The 16669-nt window shown below is 41.7% G+C and overlaps 1 pseudogene across 1 annotated transcript in view; it reads left to right on the forward strand.

Annotated features, from left to right (window-relative positions):
- LOC308085763 (CXADR-like membrane protein) overlaps positions 1–16669 on the forward strand; it is a 97985-nt pseudogene that overhangs the window by 77731 nt on the left and 3585 nt on the right. Inside the window, exons 2-5 of the transcript XR_013935075.1 lie at positions 3614–3771; positions 7707–7911; positions 14155–14323; positions 16418–16463. The product of XR_013935075.1 is annotated as a CXADR-like membrane protein (transcript). The remainder of the gene's footprint in view (positions 1–3613; positions 3772–7706; positions 7912–14154; positions 14324–16417; positions 16464–16669) is intronic.

Here is a 16669-nt window from a genome sequence, read left to right on the forward strand (position 1 = left end):
TACTCCAGTTAAGTAAGAGTACCTCAAAATTGTACTTAAGTACAGTACTTGAGTAAATGTACTTACTGTAGTTACTTTACACCACTGCTCTTGGCCACCTCAATCGGCTTTCACCAATTTGGTGGGATGCAAATTGAGAGCGAGAGAGAGGGTATCCTGGGTCAAGCTGAGACCATAACTGTGATGGATGAGTTCACTGTTTGATTACGATTTTTATCTCTCGGTCTACACTACGCTGTATATCTTCAATGTTATTTTATCTCAGAGACTGTGAAAAGCGAGCCTTTTCCACATCTACATAGCGACAGGTGTGTAAGAGAGGACCGACTAGGGGCGATAAACGTGGCAGAAAAAACTCCCACACACCGTCTTCAAATGCAAAAAATCTGGGAATCTTTAGTGGCCCCGAGAGCTTCATCAGATTGTCTTTGACTGTACAAATGACCATTTTGTACAGTCTCTGTGTTACAGACCCCTAAACTCCTCAAGGATCCCTGGGGGTCCCTGGACCCCAAGCTGAGAACCTGTGATTGCAGTGATTTTTCTTTTTTTAACCATTACACTCATAGCGATGTCATCGCTATGAGCCAATCCCATATGGGGGAAATTTGGTTGGAGTGAGGCGACGTTTAGAGTAAGCGTCCCGGAGCAGCGTCAGTGCTGACTCATAGGCCAATAGCCGTGACATTTTCATTGGCCCTGAGATCACTTGTGGGACTGGGCGTCGGCCCTCCTCAAACGGCTGACCACTGAATGAGTGAACAGGCTGCGGTGGAGGAAAGTATCTAAGTACAATTACTAAAATACAAAAATACTAAATTGTATTTTTTACTCCATTACAATTATTTACAAGGGTTTACAGTAGTTACAAGTTACTTTGCAGATGTGAATTATTACAAAACATACATTATCTAATAAACCCTACATTATACTTATATAGTTGACTGCTCACAACACGTCATGATGCGACGCAAATTTGGAAAATTTCAACAAAACATTTTACTTTTTACAACTTTTACTTTTGGTACTTCATTATATTTTGATGTCAATACTTTTGTACTTATATTCGGCGGCTGTGGCTCAGGAGGTAGAGCAGGTCGCCCAATGATTCGTGGGTAGGCGGTTCAAATCCCGGCTCCTCTTGTCCACATGTCGAAGTGTCCTTGGGCAAGACACTGAACCATACATTGCCTCCAATGAATCAGTCGGCGCTAGCTTGCCACCATTGGTGTGGGAAGTGAGGACGCTGGCGTCGACTGTTCGCTGCTTCACCTCCCAATGTATGAATGAATGAACCATTGTAAATAGCTTTGAGCACTTGGAAAAGTGCTATAAAAATGCAATACATTATTATTCAAGTGAAATTCTTAATACAGGACATTTTCTTGTAACAGAGTATTCTACATCGTGTGGTATTGCTATTTTTACTGAAGTAGCAAATTGAAGTACTTCTTCCACCAGTGGTGAACAGTCAGGCGCCCAGCACTTGACACACTCGCTTTCCACACTTTGGCCTGATTGTATTTGGGTCATGGAGCATTTGACGGTGTGTGATGCTGTCCACAGAGCACAAAAGCACTTCCATCAACAACAAGTAGCAGCCAGCTGAATCACTCCACCCTGGTTGAACATACTGTTTGTTACGTGTGCATGCCAGGTTGTATATTTAGTCTGCCTTAACGGTGACTGGCTGAGGGGGTTACTGGAAGTTTTCAGAATCTGTCCAGCGGCATGCCATGCCTTAATGACGAGGGGAAGTCACAATATTTACACAACCTGGACATGTACCGTATATGTCGTCGGAATCTTCTGCCAGATACCAGATCAACGTTATTTTAAGCTTCCAGAGATTCCCGAGAGCTTCTCTGCGCTCTCAGCAAATGAAATTAAAGCGCAGGTAGTTAAGTTAAATGCTGAAGCACCAAAAATATCCCGCATTTGGGGCGTGTGCGAATGCCAGTGAAAGAATAGCGGGTGTTGGAGTGGGGGGATGGAGGGGGGGTTCGCATTGTTTTCGCTGCACTCTTATTTCAACAACCAGGCACTCTTTATCGAACCAGCTCTCTAGCCCCCCCCCACCCAGTCCAGAGCTCTAGCTTTCCAGCAAATCCCCTCGACGCCTCTGGCTAATTCCAGTCAAGCCTACGGGGCTGTCCAGCATCCTCCCAATAAATTAGCCTCAGAGCTCCCCCCGCTGGGCCACAGGCCTTGACAATCTGGCCGCGGTCCAAAGTCACACACTCACACACACACACACACACACACACACACACACACACACACACACACACACACACACACACACACACACACACACACACACACACACACACACACACACACACACACACACACGCACATATACATGGGAGCACAAATTGGCACAGATGTAAGCACACACAAAGCCACAGGGAGACATTCACATGGGCAAACACAAGCACATGCACGGTACGCACAGGCACATATGCACACACACACACACACACACACACACACACACACACACACACACACACACACACACAAGCATGCATACATGTGCATGCGCCTGCATACTCAAATGACCAATATGTACAGATAAACACACGCTGATACACAGAGATTACTGCTACTGTTTATGAATGCAGACATACTTAGTGCATCCCAGCTGCTGAGCAGCCCCGGGATTGGTAATAGTTAGGATCTTGTGTGTACAACCTTGCCTGCAACTGTGACTCTACAACAGATTGTTGTCTAAATTTACCTTTGATATAGCCGCAGGTCCCAGTTTAGATATGACCTTTGACTTGTGTCCTATTTAAGCATAAAGCTGTTTTCACTAATAGTCTGTTGTCCATAATGTCCTACACCTCCAGTGTCCACAAGACACTTCTCTATCCATTTACTATACTTGTTATTCTTTGATCCTGGTGTGTTCTCAGCCTTATTAGAAAAGGAGGCTTGTGTGTTTCACCGTCTTGGCTTCGTCAGGCACCTGACGAAGCCAGACAATAAAATGAAGTGAAGCATTATTCAAGTGAAGCCCATCGTTGTCATTGAACAATAAGGCTCTTACTATCATGTTAATATACGTATGTGTTGATAGACTCATAATATTTTTATGAGTCTATTTACTCCAATGAAATTACTCAGTGGTCAACAATACAGGACTGTAACACGTATGGACGTGCATGCTTGCCCATCCCTGAACCACTTCCCCAGTTCAATGCAGTGAATAGGAACCTTGGTTCACATAATATCTGCTTAAATACAAATTAAACAACACATGATAATAACTCAGATCCTGCTGTCTGTATGCCAGGCTCCCATTTACTGTGCCTTCTCTCTATCCATTTCCCATTAAAAAAATAAAGTAATAAATAAAAAAAGCTTTTTCGTGCTGTTTATCCTCAGCGTGTGTGAGAGTCTGACATATTTCAGCGTTTGTCAGATGATGATTGTGATTCTGGGTCATATCTCCCACTGCTACTTCCATCTCCATTTCCTGTACTGGCGCGGTTCCCTTCCAGCATCTGCCTCTTGTCTCAAGTTTGGATCTAGCTTGTGCCTCTCCCATCTGACAGTGTGTATGTCTCTCTCTCTCTCTCTTTCTCTCTTGCCTTTTCTCCCTCAGTGATGCTCGGCCTGCTGTCAGTGGGCGCCCAGACAGAGATGAAGCGGGTTGTGGGGGACAACGCCACGTTGCCGTGCCATCATCAGTTCTGGCAGTCAAACTCCCAGTCCATCGACATTGAGTGGCTACTGCAGAAGCCCAACTCCAAACAGAGAGTGGTACATTATTTTGTTTTTTTAATACATACAAACAAACAAACATAGAATTACCTTATGAGCCTACTTGGCTCATAGCATTTAAAGTATGGCATGTCACTGTTGACTTGAAGTCAAATCATTTCCATTAACTATAGGCCATTTCTCAGATACAATAGTATTTAAAAGAAAATTAACATAACCTATCGCTGACTCATAAATCATTTGATTGTGTCTTTACACCAGTGGTGTAAAGTAACTAAGTACATGTACTCAAGTACTGTACTTAAGTACCATTTTTGGTATTTGTACTTTACTTGAGTATTTCCAATTTCCAATGCTTTTACTTCTACTCCACTACATATCAGAGGCAAATATTGTACTTTTACTCCACTGCAATTAATTGAAAACTTTAGTTACAAGTTACTTTGTAGATTTTGATTATTATTACAAAACACACTAACCACTTCAGCCCTGTATACATTTCGGCCATTTGAAAATAGCTCACAATGCTCACAATGCGTCGCGATGCGACGCATTGCGAGCTTGTAGATCTGCTATTTTCAAAATATTTTTATACATTTGAAAACTTGAAATGGGACATTCTGCATAATGAGTACTTTTACTTTTGGTACTTTAAGTACATTTTGATGCCAATACTTTTGTACTTTCACTCAAGTACATTTTCAATTCCAGACTTTTACTTGTAACAGAGTATTTCTATATTGCAGTATTGATACTTTTACTTAAGTAAAAAATGTGAGTACTTTTTCCACCACTGCTTTACACAGCTTGCAATGTGCATATACATACTTTATTCAGTTCTGCAGAGAAAACCTTCTCTGCTGGCACACTGGAGATAGGGTTCAGGATGGCTACCGTCGCCAGTTTGGCACGCTCAGGATAGATTTAGCTGAAATCCCAATGTGGAAATTTAAATTGAAATGTAATTTTAGCCTATTTTAATACTGTACTTAGAGGGAATTATTTTCACCTGACATTTTGCCCTGAGAGATTTCAACAAAATATTCCCCGGATAAAAAACCTGGAAACCCTAGTTCCCTTGCCCTGTTTGAGTGATGCTGATTGATTTTAAACATCAGCCAGAATAGTTATACATTGACTGAATGCACTAAGACCTAAGTTAGTGTGAAAGCTTCATGTTTTAGTGCTGCTGTCAAAGGAACAATCATGGCGCAGAATGTTCCAAAATTCATTCTGTAATCATAAACCTCTGGACTTTTTTTACTTACTTATTTTATAGCTGTCACCTCCACCTCTCCATTCCACTTCCCACTAAACCTTTTTTCATTTTGTAATACAGTTACGGTACGTACAGTTTCAGTACATCTATGAGTTTTTTTTTTCTCATAACAAGTACAAAATGTCCTTGCATTGTGAGGTAGTTTCACTGGTAACTTAAACAATAGTAACAATACATTGAAACACAGAGTGATCTGCAGTAGTTCCCTATGCATGTGTACAGTATATTGTTTATGCTTCAGCTTTTATTTATTACTCATCTGATGAAGCTCATAGGAGACCGAAATGACATGTTTTTTTTTACTTTACTTTACTACTAATTGGCGGATCTGTATCATATTTCTTGTTGCCCCAGTAATTGCCAGCAGGCCAAGGACTTCAGTTCCCGAATATCTTTCAAATCAGTCAACGACATGCCATTTTGGGAATTAATATTAAATCACAGTGCAATTGTCCCTCCAATCATTTTAAGATGAATGCAATATTAAGTGAGTATACTCTTTGCAGTGTAGCAAGAATATTACGGTAAGACAGTGTGCTACTTCTACAGTACAACATCACCTGGACTGGTTGAGAGACTTTAATTGGCTGTCTCTCCCAAACATACAAAAAGACAGTACTGATAACTTTTAGACAGGTTTTGTTTGTTTTTTCAGCTTTGCCTTGTTCCTACCCTAAATGAAACATAATATGGCAGCTGTTGTGAAATCTCAACAGGCTCTCAGTGTCAGTAGAAATACATTTCCTTTATTTTGAATTCATTTGTTAGCGCAGTGATGTGATCGTTGGCGTCTGGGAGAATTAACGGTGGGAGAAAAGAAAATGAGAGAAGAGGAGGCGCATGGAGAGGAAACAGAAGGGAGAGTGAAATGAAAGAAAATAAGGGGTGAAAACAAGTGTAATGCTTTGATGCTTCTGGGGTGGGGGGAAGTAGGGGGCTGGCTGCACACAGTGCGTTGAATATTTATCGGGAAGATAACATTGGCGGCGCCATTAATTAAAATCAAACGTTTGAAAATTTGATTAGGAAAAGAGACTGTGCCTGTGGCGGAATGAATAAATCTTTCTTTTGTTCCGTTCAAAGGCCATGGTGAGAGGGAAGAGTGCAGCTTGTCAGCATTTAGCCTCTGTTAGCACAAGTGCACAGGCTACAAGCGCTGGGGTTAGCTGACAGTGCATGTCCAGAGGAGACATGGCTGCCACCCAGACCAACATGCTAACGCTAATGCTACATGATAAAAGGCTAAATATATATAAAATACTGCATAATTGTTCCTGAACCGCATGTCATTCTCAGTGATAGGGCATTCAATGTCTCACTGAACCAACAAACAAGCTAATTTTAAATACAAATGAAGCTCTCAACCAACCATAGGGCTGTCTTTCCTAAAGGCCTATTTTTTACACTCACCAGCTCTCTCTCTCTCTCTCTCTCTCTCTCTCTCTCTCTCTCTCTCTCTCTCTCTCACATAAACATATGTTCAGAATAAGCCCAGAACGTATAGCCACAAGCGTACAAAATCTAACACGTACACCTGTGTAAGTATATACTGTACTCGACATCCAAAATTCATGAAGGCAACAGAAGTGTGCCCACAGGCTGACGCATGCAAAACAGTACCCAGTGCAGCGCAGGTGCCAGGGCTGTCGCTGTGCGCCTGTGGCAGCGGCAGAGCTTAGTACCGCGTGTGTACACGTGTTTGTTTGTGCGCGCATTTATGTCTAGATACAAGGAATGGTGGTTGTTGAGGACATGTGTGCGCGCCCGCTCGTGTGTGTGTGCGTGCGTTGTGTTGTGTTGTGTGTAAATGGCCAGTCGTCACCCGTGGTCACAGCAGGTGGCCCATGCTTGTGTGGCGCTGATACACTGTGGCACCAGCGTTTAGCAGTCCCCATCTGCAGGTGCTCACTAGCCCTGAGTAATAGGGCACTGTGACAGCTGTGTTTGTTTGTGTTGAGAGAGAAAGAGAGGCTGAGGGAGGAAGGGGGGAGGTTGGGGGGGGGGTACAATGACACAAAAGGAGAGAAGGGTATACAAGTGAGAGAGGGAGCTTGTGAGAATGGGAGGGGGGGAAGGGCAGAATGTCGACTTTGTACTATTTCTGCAATCATTTTCAAAAAGAAATCTCCCACGTTTTTTTTATGATGTTTGTACTGATTGTGTTGCGTCTGACTTGGCATGGTCTTGGTCTCATTTATCATAGACATCATTTTTGCCATTGCAAAAGGCCATCATCGGGGAAAAAATTACTTGTAGTACTTGAAGTAGCCTATACATCTTCAGATTCCCGAGTAGTGTCAGTAATACTATACACTAGTGTCACTATCATGCCAGCATTGACCTCTTGACCTCACTAAACTTCCATAGGGAAGATGTGCAGCATATAAAAATGGCTACCCAGTTTAACTGTCAAAAAGTGTCTGTCAAAAACGTTCAGCAAACAGGGGACATGGCATCAAAATATACTCAAAGTACCAAAAGTAAAAGTACTCATTGCGCAGAATGTCCCATTTCACAAGTTTTTAAAATGTATTGAAATCTTTTGAAAATAACAGATCTGCAAGCTCACCATGGGGCAAAATGGGGGCATTCAGAATTGGCATAACAACTAAATGGATAAAACCCTACCCTAGATAAAACATTATTCAAAATAAGGGTAAAACATTTTTCCTCCTTCTCCTCCTCATCCCTCCAGATCATCACCTTCTTCGGGGGTCAGGTGTACACCAATGAGGCGACCGGCGCGGAGGCCAGCCGCCTGTCGTTTGCCGGGGAGTACCTGAATGGCGACGCCTCGCTGATGATCAGTGACCTGCTGCTCACCGACTCTGGGGAGTATTACTGCAAGGTGAAGACTGGAGGGAAGTACCACTGGAGCCAAGTCAACCTCATTGTACTGGGTGAGTGTGTGCTCTCACACACACACACACACACACACACGCACACACACACGCGCATGCGCATGCACAGACGTGCATGTATATTTACAGAGATGTGTGTACAGATTCACTCATATATAGACAAACTTAGACACTGTGAACACACACTTTCACATGCGCACACACCCACACACACATGAATACAAACACGTGTAGACATCATACCGAGACACACAGAGGCTTGCAGAGACACAAATACACACTCGCATCAGCACACGCACACGACACACACACACACACACACACACACACACACACACGCTCACGCACATGCACACACACACACACACACACACACACACACACACACACACACACACACACACACAGGAGCTAATCAGTGAATCATTAGCCTGGCACATTTCCTCTGTCATGCCGACTGATCTAATGATTCTATTTGATTCAGACGGCGTGATTTGATTTGGGTCATGCTGTTAGTTTTTTTGGATTGGTTTCTTGATGAGGTGAGACCAGAGAAATGCGGCTGGGTCATGTAGGCCACAGAAATGATTTATTAAGTTAGCATGACCGTTAACATGCCAGTCGCACAGATTCTTCCATCCATGGCACCTCATAGCCTACCGCACTGTATGTACGCAACAGCACATACATTTAACAATGGGAATGGACAGTGGTGGAAAAAGTACTAATTTTTTTTACTTAAGTAAAAGTATCAATACTGCTAAATTGAAATACTCTGTTACAAGTAAAAGTCCGGAATTCAAAACTTACTTGAGTAAAAGTACAAAAGTATTGGCATCAAAATGTACTTAAAGTACCAAAAGTAAAAATACTCATTATGCAGAATGTCCCCATTTCACAAATTTTCAAATGTATACAAATCTTTTGAAACTAGCAGATCTACTGTACAAGGTCACAATGCTTCGCATCGCGACGCATTGTGAGCTTGTAGATGGGCTATTTTCAAATGGCCGAAATGTATTTAGGGCTGAAGTGGTTAATGTATGTTTTGTAATAATATCTTCAAACTAACTAGTAACTAAAGTTTTCAAATAAATGCTGTGGAGTAAAAGTACAATACTTGGATCCGAGATGTAGTGGAGTGGAAGTAAAAGCATTGGAAATTGGAAATACTCAAGTAAAGTACAAATACCTCAAAATTGTACTTAATTACAGTACTTGAGTAAATATACTTAGTTACTTTCCACCGCTGGGAATGTAATGATCTAAACCCTGACAGTGATGTGCTGCAAAGGAAATTGAACCCATAACAATGGCACTCTAGTATTTAATGACTTGTTATATAGCCTTTGAGTAACACAGGGAATAGAAATCCCAACCCTGCTCAATATGAGTTCTGTACCAATCATTGCGGTGCAAGGCAGCGGCACTACCTCACATCTAAAAATAGAATTTTTGGTTTTGGTTAATGAATTCAGTGGCTGAAAGAAAAAGAGAAAGAAATTATCTCTGCAGTCGTCTGCGGAAGGTCATCATCCCCCCCTGCGTTTTGTAAAATTGAACAGGCTAATATACTTGTAGGCAATCTAAATGTTTCCCCTAGGGGAATAACGTGAGCTAGCTCACAAATGTGATACTGCTGGTTTAGAATCTCGGGTGGCACTTTTTTAATCTCACTTTTTGTTATTGTTATTGTTATTGTTATTATTATTACATACTGACCACTGGTCAGTATGTACCATGAGTTGAACTTCAAATCTGACAGCTTTGCACCTGCTATTGGTTGCTCAAAGGGGGAGATGAGCTGGGAGTGTTTTTTTTTATTCTGGTTCTTTGAGGTGCTCTTCATGCTCCTGCACTACAGTCACGTGGATCAGCTCTCAAAGGCCTCTTCAGATCTGAGATAGATGTGTCCAACAGCTCAGACTCTCTGGCGATGGCCTCCAGCCTACAAACAGAGGAACTCAAAGGGAATACCAACAAACTGAGGAAGGGAAACAGAAACAGCTCATAGGGGTATTCCCTTTGAGTTTTTATGGAAGGGAAAGAAGGCATGTTTACAGCTGCTCAGAAAAAAACTAAACAGAAAAACACTATGAACCCTTTTCAATCACGGACGATTCAGAATCGATTCTCATTTTCCAAAAATCTATTTACATTTTTAATTAATTAATCTTTTTATTATTTTATTTATAAAAAAGAAAAATTGGATCTTGGATTTACCTTTGTGTGTTTACATTATTATCAGTTGATAAAACCTTTACAATTATAAAAGCTATACGTAAATGTGCTCTGCTTTCATGCCAGCAGACTGGAGCAGATCCTGAAATCCTATGTTTTGAATCGAGAATCGTTTTGAATCGAGAATCGTTTTGAATCGAGAATCGATTTTAAATCGGAAAAAAAACTTTTTTGAATCAAGAATGGTTTGTTTTGAAAAAATCAGAAAAAAATCAGAATCGTGATCCCAAGAATCGGAATCGAATCGTGAGATAGCAGACGATTCACAGCCCTACTGGTTAGTTATCTAGACTGGTTGTGGGCTCAGAATCAAGTCAGTGCCGTGCTTGTGAGATTTGTTCTGGAGCATCACGGGAGCAAAGCCACACTGCCAAATACAATCTTTGCAATAAATGATTTTCACGTTTAACGCATATGTCCAATAACGTGTGCATTTAGCATTTCCTCAATGACAATGAGGAAAGTTTGCGGGCGTCGAATCAACTACCGATAAGCTACTTAGGTTAATTTAATTTTCTCACTGATCTGTTTTCAATTTACGCCTGGTGTCTTGAGCCATCCATGTCTATTCTGGGCAACTCATGACTAAACCTGCCTGGAGCGTTGACAAACCACAGGAAAAAAATCACCATTGGCACTTGCACGTTTTTCTGCAGAATGTTTGCTTTCCTTTTTTTTTATGGCATATAGGCTACTTAGATCAGTTATGAGTGGCTTAGTTTTAACTGGCTCAGCGGTTAAAAACAAACACAATCATGTCTCTGTCTCCGCACACGTCAAAGCAACCAATGACCTTGAAGGACGGACCGAGAGAGAGAGAGAGAGAGAGAGAGAGAGAGGGAGGGAGAGAGAGAGAGGAAGTAGCAGCCCTACAACAAAGGGCTGGGCCGTGTCGTCCGATGGGAGGAGTGCGAGATTGTTCTCAATGTCAGAAAGTGAAGCGATTTATTAAAACATCATGGGAGATTAGTCCAACGCACGCTTATTGGTTCTCTAATGGAACAGTCTCTTAATCCTCTCACTCTCTCCCTCTCTTCTCCTCCCACTCTCCCCACAAAGACATTTCAGTGAGTTAGAGCCTCGATTTTTACAAATTGCCCTCAGCTTTGCGGTGACACTTTCCATTTTGAGAGAGACGAACATTTGCATTTTTCTCTCGCTCCCCCCGCGCTAAGATAATGGCTTGGCAGTCGAGCTGGCGGCTGGCCTGGCATGAGACAGTCTGCGTGTGTGTGTGTGTGTGTGTGTGTGTGTGTGTGTGTGTGTGTGTGTGTGTGTGTGTGTGTGTGTGTGTGTGTGTGTGTGTGTGTGTGTGTGTGTGTGTGTGTGTGTGTGCGCGTGCTGGTGCTGGTGCTGGTGTTGGTGTGGAGTGTGTGAGGGTATGTGTGCGTGCATATGTGTATGTGTATGCTTGTGTTGTGTTTGTTGTCTAGTGTTTATGCACAAGACATTCCATGGAGAGTGCATGATTTGTGTGTGTGTGTGTGTGTGTGTGTGTGTGTGTGTGTGTGTGTGTGTGTGTGTGTGTGTGTGTGTGTGTGTGTGTGTGTGTGTATCTGGCTATCTGTACACAGGCAGCTACATTATGATTTGTTCCTGCTCCTGCTGTATTTAGACCTAAGTGACCCTGACAGAGGGCTGAAGATCCACAGCAGAATCTTTCTGCTCCCCTCTCATTACCTCCCTTACTGAGCATGTGAGCACCAGGCTTGCTTCACCGGGCACACGCACATTTGTAAAACTACACTTGTGAGGACATCAACATTGGATGACATTGAAAAAGGCCGGAAAATAGTAGATAAAAATGAGCCAAGCAGGGAAGGGAATTCATATAATATTTGTGTTTTTGTCCTGATTATTGTTCCACTTTCCCCCACCTCCCCGTGTGTGCCTAAACAAGGGAAGAATATTCTAGACTAGAGCATCAGCAGTGTGAAGGGAAAGATCACAGCAAGTTCATCTCATACATTCAAGCGACTTTGAGTACTCTGAAAAGCGCTATATATTGTATGTATTATTATTATTATGTTTTATACATGGCCTGGCCCTCAGGCCCATGGGCACCAGCCTGGAACCGCTGACCTGCACAGAACAAATACACTGTCAAATCCTCTGTGTTCATTTAACTCAGAGAGTGAACAAATGCATTTCTACACTCTCAGAGTTACTAATGGATAAATGGATAAATTAACACTGGGGATTTTCCAGTGTGGCTGCAGGCCTTCATGGTCTGGGTGGAGGCGCACACGTGTAAAATACAGAGTCTTAATTTAAGGATTTTACTGTGCACCATAGGGAGACAATGACGAGCTAGAATCCAAGCTGACATGAACACAACAGCGTGTTGGTGTTGTCATTAACCAGTGGTGGGAAAAGTACTCAAATGTTTTACTTAAGTAAAAGTATTAGTACTGCAATACTACAAGTAAATGTCCCGAATTCAAAATTTACTTGAGTCAAAGTACATAAGTATTGGCATCAAAATGTACTTAAAGTGCCAAAAGTAAAAGTACTGATTATGCAGAATGTCCCATTTCAAGTTTTCAAATGTATAAACATCTTATGAAAATAGCAGATCTACAAGCTCTCAATGCGTCACAATGCGACGTCCCCTCATTCCCCCCAAATGTTCGCCTATTATGACAGATTTACGGTGGTTACTGTGTTCTATGTGATTTGTAAGAGAACGTGAGAAATAAGAAGATACTTTTAGGTGAGATAAAAATCTAATGAAAAATCTAAAGGGCTGTTTTGAAACATGAAGAGACGAATAAATCAATATAAATGGGAGTGTGTTTGCCAGTCCCAGGATTTATTTTTGTGTTCAGAGACAGAAAAAGAGGAGGGAGAGAGAGAGAGAGAGAGTATGTGTTGCTTTTACTGATGGAAAACACATGTTCTACATTTGGACTGGGAATATGCTATTAGATAACCTAATAACCTAATAAATTCAAGCAATAACTTTTTAATACATTTTACGTTACTAGGCTGATGCCTGTTGGGAACGATGCCTGTTGGGAACGATGTCTTTTGGGAAGCATGCCCTTTGGGAACGCATGGCCCTCCGGTTATGTAACCCGTTGTACCCATTGTTTGAGTATTTTAGTGCAGGCCGGTCTCTGACGTTAATACTATGATGACGTCATATTGATGACAACAGGGATCTCCATTTGTGGGCATAAAAGGGACATACACACAAGACAAATGTACTGTCAAACTACTTCAAAAAACGTTAAAGACGCTCACAATCGTTTGTGCAGTTGCAATTGCAGTTAGTTACTGTACTCATCGTTGGAACACCATACAGCCACATGGACATTCCCTTGTGCCTGCACAACTAAGTGTGACCCTTCCATTATGAGAACTTAAGACATGCACCATCTCTTTTACTGGCTATTGACTTTTGGACTACTAACTCCTGTATGTGGACACTGGCACACTTGAACATGGCCACTTGCACATAGACTACTAGGATGTACAGTACATAGCCAAACATTGACATTATGCTTGTTAGGATAACTGTTGATATACTGTAAATATATTAATTGTTGAAAGACTGTTGATAGACCATGCCTTACACTCATTCCTACACTCACTGTTGATATGCATTGTTGATAAATGTACATAACCTATATTTATTGATAGACGGTACATATATTACTTCATATCGTCGTTGTTGATATACTGTTGACATATACTCATTCATACGCTCATTCCTTGATATATTCATTGTTGATAGACATATTCATTATATATATTCCAAACCATGTTTTACTTATCTTGGTTTGTTTTTTGACATTTGCTCCTACCTGTGCCTCCAGGGATGAATAAAGCTTTATCTTATCTTATCTTAAAACAATACTTTGACCCAAATCTCCTGCTTGCACTTGTATTACATCATGTGTAAGTTGAATCCTAAAGTGTGCAGCATGTGCTACTGAACCTCCGTACAGTGTGTCATCATTCAGATTGCAGTTACTGTACTTATACCGATGACAGTGATGCTGATTCTGACTCTTCCATGGTGTTGTTCCCACACAGTAAAGCCTCGAAGCCAAAGTGCTGGATGGACTGGCAAGCTGCTGGAGGGCAGTGACGTCAAGCTGGGCTGCAAGTCCAGCGACGGCTCAGACCCCATCAACTACAAGTGGGAGCGAGGTACTGGACAAGGGCAAGAGTCTGGGAAAACTGCCAAACCTGGCGCTCATAGGTAAGTAATGACACTAGCATGCAGGTGCGTCTCACACCACACGATAGTCTATAGAATCCTGTGAGAGCTTGGATACTCTGCAGTTAAATGTTTATATCCGTTATTTCTATACAGGGCAGGAATTTGAGGGAGGCCACGAAGGCCATGGCCGTCGTTTTCCCTCAGTTTGCCCTTGTTACCTTAAATAAAATGGCATGCCCTGAAGCCACTGTGGCCTTAATGCCCCAGCTGACTGTACCACTTTCTCCTCTGTCTCTTTCTTGTCAATATGTAGACACCAGTGTCTCTTTCTTGTCATGTAGACACCAGTGTCTCTTTCTTGTCATGTAGACACCAGTGTCTCTTTCTTGTCATGTAGACACCAGTGTCCTTTTGTTGAGATTCTAAATTCTTAACTCCCCTGCGTCCCCATCTTTAAACCAATCAAGTAACTTTGATTGGTAATTATTTCAATGGACTAAAATCTTGTTTTATTGATGGCCTTTCTGCCCTCGCTGGGCGGGGGCATTCTGTCCGGTGGCTAAATATGTATTTTTTTACACAATAACCCAGCGATTTATTTATTATTATTTACAGTAGCTCTTCTAGCCCCCAATAACTCACATCTGGCCATCAAAGACCACAGGACCTTTTTTTATTGTGTAAAAAATACATATTTAGCCACCGGACAGAATGCCCCCGCCCACTGTAAAAAAATATCATGAAAATTGCTAAAACTATAGAAAGCAGTAAATGAAAAAAAAAATAACACTCTTTTAACAAATCTTTTATTTACTTTAATTACAAGCTAAAATATAAACCTTGGTTGTAAAAAACCAAAGTTGTCCTTTAACCCATTAAGACCGGGAAGACCGGGAATCTGTGTCATGTTAAGATTTCTTTGGCTATTCAAAAAATAGCAGATATACAAGCTCGTAGCGGCTTGTAGATCTGCTATCTACAACTCAAATCTTTGCTTCTGGGGATTCTACAAATATCTTCTAAATCCTAACAGTAAGAAAGAAAAACAAACGTATGTTGCTATAATATCAGTGATTCTCAAACCTTTTTCATGTCAAGGACCACCAAAATGATATGTATTTGGCAGCGGACCCCCATCTCAAAATATTTTGTTCCAGGGACGGACCCCCAGAGGTCTTAATGTTTTAAAACAAAAAAAAAGAGCCTGTCACCATAATGTCAAAGTTTTGTGTCTAATCTTGTCTCAGTCTCCTGTCCAATGCTTGACGGCACATGTCCAGACAGAAAAACCTTCAAATTAATGACCTCTATGAAACAACACCTGTTCGGTCTAATTAGTTTTCATTGGACGATAACACACGGCGTCAGCAGCCATTATTCATGGCTCTGTTGAAAGGTAATGTCACTGTCGCCGCTACGGATGACTGAGTGTCCCGTGGGACCACGCGGCTCCATCCCCGTCTCAAAAACAACTCCCTGCTTTGGTGCGATGTGGGCTCCTCTCCTCCTAAATCAACTTTCCGTCTCTCCTCTCTCTCTCTCTCTCTCTCTCTCTCTCTCTCGTCTCTCTCTCTCTCTCTCTCTCTCTCTCTCTCTCCTCTCTCTCTCTCCCTCTCTCTCTCTCTCTCTCTCTCTCTCTCTCTCTCTCTCTCTCTCTCTCTCTCTCTCTCTCTCTCTCATCTCTCTCTCCTCTCTCTCTCTCTCTCTCTCTCTCTCTCTCTCTCTCTCTCTCTCAAGTACTGGTATCAAAATGTGCTTAAAGTACCAAAAGTAGGATACTACAATGTTTGAAAATAGCAGATCGGCTATTTTCAAATAGCCTAGGTATAAAATAGAGCTAAAGTGGTTAATGTATGTTTTATAATGTAGTAATTTATATCTGCAAAGTAACTAAAGTTTTCAAATAATCGTAGTGGAGTAAAAATAAAATATTTGCCTCTGAGATGTAGTGGAATAGAAGTAAAAGTATAGACAATTGCAAATACTCCAGTAGAAGTAAAAGTACCTAAAAAAAAGTACAGTACTTGAGTAAATGTACTTAGTTACTTTACACCACTGCTGAAAACACAGTTTGCTTGTCATTCTAAACGCAATCATGAAGTGTGCCTCTCTCCTTATGCATATGCATTTAAGGGCGGATCAGGCATATAATGGGAGGATATAATGAGAAGCCTGCTGTGTCAGTAAATGCAGCAAGGAGACAGATTGCCTATTAGGCCTAAAGACGTGCAGGAGATAATCAAGAAATAATCAAAATGCAGCCTAAAGATTAAGTAGTCGCGCAATAATTACTGGAAGAACGATCATAAACATCCCGCACTGTTCCCATGACAGCCCAGCAATATAGTCTAGCTCTGTGCATCACTTAGCCTACCTTACTATATG

Source organism: Gymnoscopelus braueri (assembly GCF_963280865.1).
Source record: "Gymnoscopelus braueri genome assembly, chromosome: 5".
Classification (NCBI taxonomy): Eukaryota; Metazoa; Chordata; class Actinopteri; order Myctophiformes; family Myctophidae; genus Gymnoscopelus; species Gymnoscopelus braueri.